Raw genomic sequence first — 7,124 nt, 5'->3', positions numbered from 1 at the left:
TAGTCATTAGCTCCTTCAAAAACTTGGCATAAAGTGGCATTTGTTCTATGGCTTCAGCAAATGGTATGTTGATTTGTAGCTTTTTGAAGATTTCCAAAAATCTCAAGAACTGGTTGTCATCTTCCTTTTTCTTCAATAGCTGGGGGTATGGAGGTCTTGAGATGTTCAGTTGGGGTATCTTTTTTTCTTTCTGCAGACTTGGCGTGGGGGTTTGCATTCCATCTTGCTCTTCTCCCTTTTCATTTGAGCCTTCTTCTTGTGGTTTTTGGGGATGTTCCTTCAGTTCTTTCCCACTCCTAAGTGTGATAGCTTGACACTCCTCCCTTTTGCTTGAATGGGCGTCATAGCAAAAATTGTGGTTAGGAAGCTGCTTAAATAGATAGATGATTTGTGTTTCCAGTTTTGTGATGGCAGCATTTTGATTCTGCATGTTTGACTGCACTTCCTCTCTGAATGATTTACTGTCTTGAATGTCTCTGCATATTCCTTCAATGAAGGTTTCGATCTTAGAGAGCTTGTCATCAATTGATGAGTGGTTCGGAGCAGATGTGCTGTTTTGGTTTTGATAAGTGTGTGGAGAAGTGTTATTGTAGGGGTGTTGAGATGTCCTCTGGGTGAATTGCTGGTGAGCTGCATTGTTGTTGGAGTTGTAACGTCTCTGGTCTTGGTTTTGATCTTGCTCACTTCCCCACCCAAAGTTTGGGTGGTTTCTCCATCCAGGGTTGTAAGTCTTGGAGTATGGATCATAGTTTTTCCTTGGTGAATTCCCAATGTAGTTGGCTTGCTCCTGACTCCCCTCTGCTTCTTCATTCACTCCTTCTTGGATTGTTGATGAAGATGAGATTGCTGCTACTTGGTTCCTCTCCATCTTCTTGGTGAGGTCAGCCAGCTGCTGGGTAATGAGCTTGTTTTGGGCCAACAGAGCATCTACATTGTTTAGCTCCATCACTCCTCTTGTGTTCCCTCTTTCGGAAGCATAGAAGTAGTTATTTTCTGCTACTATTTCAATAACATCTATGGCTTCCTCAATGGTTTTCTTCTTGTTCAAGGATCCTCCAGATGAATGGTCCACGGCCTTCTTTGACTCATAAGAGAGCCCTTCATAGAAAATGTGCAGCTGGACCCATTCGTTGAACATGTCAGGTAGACACCTCCTTGTTAAGTCCTTGAACCTCTCCCATGCTTCATACAGAGTCTCACCATCTTGTTGCCTGAAAGTTTGAACCTCAGCTCTCAGCCTATTGATTCGTTGAGGAGGGTAAAATCTTGCTAAGAATTTGTTCACCACATCCTCCCAAGTTGTCAAGCTCTCCCTTGGGAAAGATTCTAGCCACTTGGTTGCTTTATCCCTGAGTAAGAAAGGAAATAAGAGCAGTCTATAGGCGTCAGGATGGACACCATTAGATTTTACTGTGTCACATATTCTCAGGAAGGTGGTCAAATGTTGATTGGGGTCTTCTTGAACACCTCCTCCAAACGAACAGTTGTTCTGAACAAGGGTGATGAGCTGTGGTTTGAGTTCAAAGTTGTTGGTATGGATTGTTGGCTTTTGGATGCTACTTCCACAATTGCCTGGGTTTGGATTAATGTAAGAGCCCAAAACTCTTCTATCCTCCCCAGCATGATTTGCTCCACCTCCTCTGCCACGGTTGTGAGTCTCTTCTTCATGATGATTTTTCATGTTTTCTTCCATGTTTGGTTCAAAGTATTCCTCAAAGTGTTCCTCCTCTTCTTCAGCACCAACTACACGTTTTTATTTTGCCTCCCTCCTTAGTCTAAGGAAGGTTCTCTCAGGTTCAAAATCAAAGGAAGTTGAAGCCCCACTTCTTATCCCTGTCATACAACCAACAAGTACAAGCAAGGAAAATAGGTGCAGACAGTATTTGTGTCAGAATTGCTGTTAGTTGTGGGTGATGCAATATATCAAACAGTTAGTGGGTTAGCAAACAGAATTGAAAATAACAAAGAAAAACAAAAGAGTAGAGGGTGAAGGGAAGAAGTTTAACTAAAACAAAAAGTAAATCACTCAAACAGAAAATGAAATTCACAAAATAAAATGCTCAATCTAGTGATCTTCCAATCTAATCATTGTTGATGCACAATCAATCCCCGGCAACGGCGCCATAAACTTGATGCGCGGAAAACTTGTCTCTCAACAAATCTCCCTTCGGCAAGTGTACCGAAGTTGTCGTCAAGTAAAAACTCACAATAGAGTGAGGTCGAATCCCACAGGGATTGATTGATCAAGCAACTTTAATTAGAAGAATGTTCTAGTAGAGCGAATCCAGAATTTGGGTTGAGAGTTGCAGAAAATAAAATGGCAGGAATGTAAATAACAGAAAAGTAAATGCGAGAATTAAAGGACTGGAAGTAAATGACTGAAAATAAAATGCAGAATTGTAAATGGGAATGGGAGATTTGCTCATAAAAGTAAATGGCAGAAATTAAAGAGAATGGGTAAGATCAGAGATGGGGAGTTCATTGGGCTTAGGAGATGTTGCAATTCTCCGGATCAAGTTCATTTTCATCTCTTCCTCAATCAATGCACTCATTGATCTCCTTGGCAATCTTAAGTGATTGAATTACAATTTCTGGCAATTCAATCTCTCAAATCTTGATCAATAGCCAATTCCTTGGTCAATTGCTCATGAGAAGAGATGAAGTATGGTCACTGATTATACCACATGCATTTCCCAAATCAAGTATTGAGAGGGTTATAGTCACATACCCATCCAAACCCAATTTGGTCCAGCATGAGAAAGCATTTCTAGCTTGATCTCTTCGTTCCTCTTTCAAGGTTCAAAAGAGATCCAAGTTTGAATAGCTTCTCTTCCAAGATAACTACTCAATTGGATGAAGATCGAAAGCTTTCAAGTAAAATCAAGAGGAAAGATAGAAGAAGAATAATGGAAATTAGTATTGATCCATCAAATTACAACAGAGCTCCCTAACCCAATGAAAGGGGTTTAGTTGTTCATAGCTCTTGAAAATGAAAATAAAGATGGAGAATACATCATAAAAGCAGAAATTGCAAAGAAAGTAAAATACAGAGAGTAGTTCTCTTTTTCCCAGCCTCCAGAACTTCTTCTCAATTCAAAGCTACTCCTATATATACTACTCTTCTCAGCTTCTAGTGTGATTCTTCAAGTCTTGGGCCTTTGGATCTTGAGTTTGAAGCAGTTCCTTTCTTTATTTGGGCTTGGCTTTACTTGCAGAGAGAAAGTGCGAAGTGGGCGGAGACTTTAGTTCAGGACGTTAGGGGTGTTAATATTTAGTGAGAATATAAGTTCTAGAACGTTAGTGACACTTAACATTGTCACTAACGTTCCAATGCACCCCTTTGCCTCACGTTAAAACCCACGTTAACTAGGTTAACGTGGCTTTTGACATTGCCATGTGAACCTTCGAGAACGTTAGTGACACTCAACATTATCACTAACGTTCCAGTGTGCCCCATCTTGCTTCACGTTAAAGCCCACGTTAACTAGGTTAAGGTGGCTTCTAACGTGGCCTTTGCCATCCTTCGAGAATGTTAGTGACATTCAACATTGTCACTAACGTTCCTATGTGCCCCTAGGTCTCACGTTAGAGTCCACATTAACTAGGTTAACACTAACCTAAAAACAGTAAAGAAAAGGTCAGTGAAATTGGCCAAGATGCCCTGGCATCAAGCATGCACCGAGGACGGTGCAATCTTTAACTGGGAGGAGGTCGATACCAACTTCCGTGGGTTAGTTACCTTCTTTTCAACACAAATGTTTAATTTTCTTTGTAGTTCGTTGTTGCATTTGCACGTTTGATTGCATGTTTGCTTGATTTTGTGCATATTTTACCACTACTTGGTTGGAGTGATAAGTTCTTTTTCAAGACCCTTTTTATAGCATTTCACTAATTTAAATTAAAATTTTTATTGAACTTGTTTAAAGGAATATTATACTGGAACATGGTTTAGAGCTCGAACACACAAAACCAATGAGATTTTGAGCCTACTTGATTGGTTGCATTTTATCAACCAATATTTTTTTGGTGTGTTTTTCTCTCTAAAATTGTGATCTTTGTCTTGCTTAATTCTATATTTCCATTGTTTGATGTATGCATGTACTTATATGATTGAGGCCTTGTTTCACTGAGCATTGATAAATCACTATTTTATGGTTTATAATGTGTTTAATTGTGTGGTTTTATCATGATCTTTACCCACTTATTCATATGATTATCATGCATTTATATTTCCTTCCTAAATTTATTACATGATTGAAAACTTGCTTCCTAGAGACTTTTGATTATGTCTCCTATATTCCATTCGATGCCGTGATCTGTGTGTTAAGTGTTTCAGGCTTTATAGGGCATTAATGAGTTGGAGATTGGAAAGGAAGCTTGCAAAAATGGAAGGAACACAAGAAATTAAGTAGATGACCAGCGAGAAGTGACACGGCCGCATGGCTCACGCGACCGCGCAAAAGAGAGGAAATCGCAGTGACGCGGCCACAAGGCTCACGCGACCGCGCAGATTAGAATAGAATAAGTGACGCGGAGGCGTGGACGATGCGCCCGCGTGGAGAAGCAAAACGCCGAATGACGCATCCGCATGAATGACGCGATCGCGTGACGTGCGTGATGAGAGGAACTTTTGCGTGGTCTAGAAATTTGCGGATAAATTCTCGTTGCAAGTATAGTTTCTAAACCTTCAAAAGTCCTTTCATACAAACGTTTTGGTTGTCACAAGTAACAAACCCCTTTGAAATTGATAACCGAGTATTCAAACCTCAGGTTATCTTCTCAAGGAATTGCAGGGAGGTATGTTCTTATTATTGGTTATGAGTTTGTAAATTGGGGTTTTGGAAGTAAGGAGGGAATATGTTATATGACACGTAAAATAACAATAAAATGTTGCTGAGTTTGATAACTCAAGTACTACCAATCACTTGACCAAAGCCAAAAGGGAAAAAAATATCTAAATTAAATTAAAAGTAATCTTAAATAGAGCAAAGCAATCTTAAATCTGAAATACCTCAAATAACATTAATTAAGAAAATTATATGTAACATGGAAGAGTTCATAAATTAAATTGGGAAAATAAATAAAAATAAAGAACCTGGGATTGAGAGCCACTCCTAAAACTAAGAGAAATCCTAAATCCTAATCCTAAGAGAGAGGAGAGAACCTCTCTCTCTAAAAACTACATCTACTCCTAAAATTGTGAATATGAAAGCCTGATTATGAATGGATGCATTCCTCCACTTTATAGCCTCTAATCTGTGTTTTTTGGGATGCAAACTGGGTCAGAAACAGCCCAGAATTCGCTGGTTGCGAATTCAAACACGCTGATTTTCGTCATTGCGATGCGGCCGCATGGAGCACGCGGTCGCGTCACCGAGCATCAGGGAAACTAAGACATATTATATATCAAATCGAATCCCCGGACGTTAGCTTTCCAACGCAATTGAAACCGCATCGTTTGAACCTCTGTAGCTCAAGTTATGACCGTTTGAGTGCAGAGAGGTCAGGTTGGACAGCTTTGCAGTTCCTTCAACTTCTTGTATTCCTTCCATTTTTGCATGCTTCCTTTCTATCCTCTAAGCCATTCCTGCCCTATAATCTCTGAAAGCACTTAACACACATATCAAGGCATCTAATGGCAATAAGAGAGGATTAATAGTTAACAATTTAAAGCTCAAAGAAGCATGTTTTCAATCAAAGCACATAATTAGGAAGGCAAATGTAAAACTATGCAAATAGTATGAATAAGTGGGTAAAGAGTTGATAAAAACCACTCAATTGAGCACAAGATAAACCATGAAATAGTGGTTTATCAACCTCCCCACATTTAAACATTAGCATGTCCTCATGCTAAGCTCAAGAGAAACTATAAAGAATGAAGAGGAATGGTATGAAATGCAACCTATCCATATGAATGCAACTACATGCAAAATGTTTCTACCTACTTGGTTAGAAGTAAATAAATTCTCCAAGAATAAATATGAACTGGATTTCACTAATTCAACTCAAAAAAATGAAGTACAAATAGACTTGCAGAAGAGAATAGCTCATGAAAGCCGGGAACAAGGAATTGAGCATCGAACCCTCACTGGTAGTGTATACACTCTAATCACTCAAGTGTTTAAGGTTCGATTCTCTCAATTCTCTACTAACCTTGCTTTCTAAGGATTGCTCTTCATCTAACAATCAACATAAATTTAATGCACAGATACACATATCAAGAGGTCTTTTAAGGGTTGTAATGGGGTTAGGGTCAACGTAGGATTGTATTTGGCCAAGTGGACTAAAATCTGAATCCTTAATTAATCTTAAACTTTCCACCTAACTTTAGACAATCCATGTAATCATAATACCACATCTAACTATCCATTAACCATGTTTTCCACATATTCATGCATTCTAATTTCAAGTACAACTCATATGCATTGCTTTCACCACATATTTTGGGGCATTTTGTCCCCTTTTACTTATTTGCTCTTTTTCTTTTCTTTTTCTCTCTTTTTTTTATATATATATTTTTTCTTTTTTTTTCTTTTTTTTTCTCAATGCATACGATTAATTTATTGAATGCATGAACATGTCCTAAACATTTCTTTCACATTTTCAGAAAATTCTAACATACTCAATTCTCAAACCAAATATTTCCAAACCCAATTTCCCCACACTTAATTCATGAGCACTCTCACTAGTCTAAGCTAACCAATGATTCACATTAAGGACATTATTGTTTTTCGCTTAGAGTTAATGATGTGCTAAAGTAAAGAACAAAGGGGTAAAATAGGCTCAAAATTGGTTTGCAAAGGATAATGAAAGGTAAGGCCATATGGGTATGTAAGCTCAGTGAAACAAAGGCCTCAATCATATAAGTGCATGTATACATCAAACAACGGAAATATAGAATTAAGCAAGACAAAGATCACAATTTTAGAGAGAAAAATACACACTAAAACAGAATTTTGGTTGATAAAATGCAACCAATTCAAATAGGCTCAAAATCTCACAGGTTTTGTGTGTTCGAGTTCTAAACCATGTTCCAGTATAACATCTCTTCAAACAAGTGTAACATTAAATTTTATTCAAATTAGTGAAATTCTCTAAAAATTTTCTTGAAAAAGAAAATATTA

Source organism: Arachis ipaensis, chromosome B01 (assembly GCF_000816755.2).
Source record: "Arachis ipaensis cultivar K30076 chromosome B01, Araip1.1, whole genome shotgun sequence".
Taxonomy (NCBI): domain Eukaryota; kingdom Viridiplantae; phylum Streptophyta; class Magnoliopsida; order Fabales; family Fabaceae; genus Arachis; species Arachis ipaensis.
Note: the sequence above shows the minus strand (reverse complement) of the source record.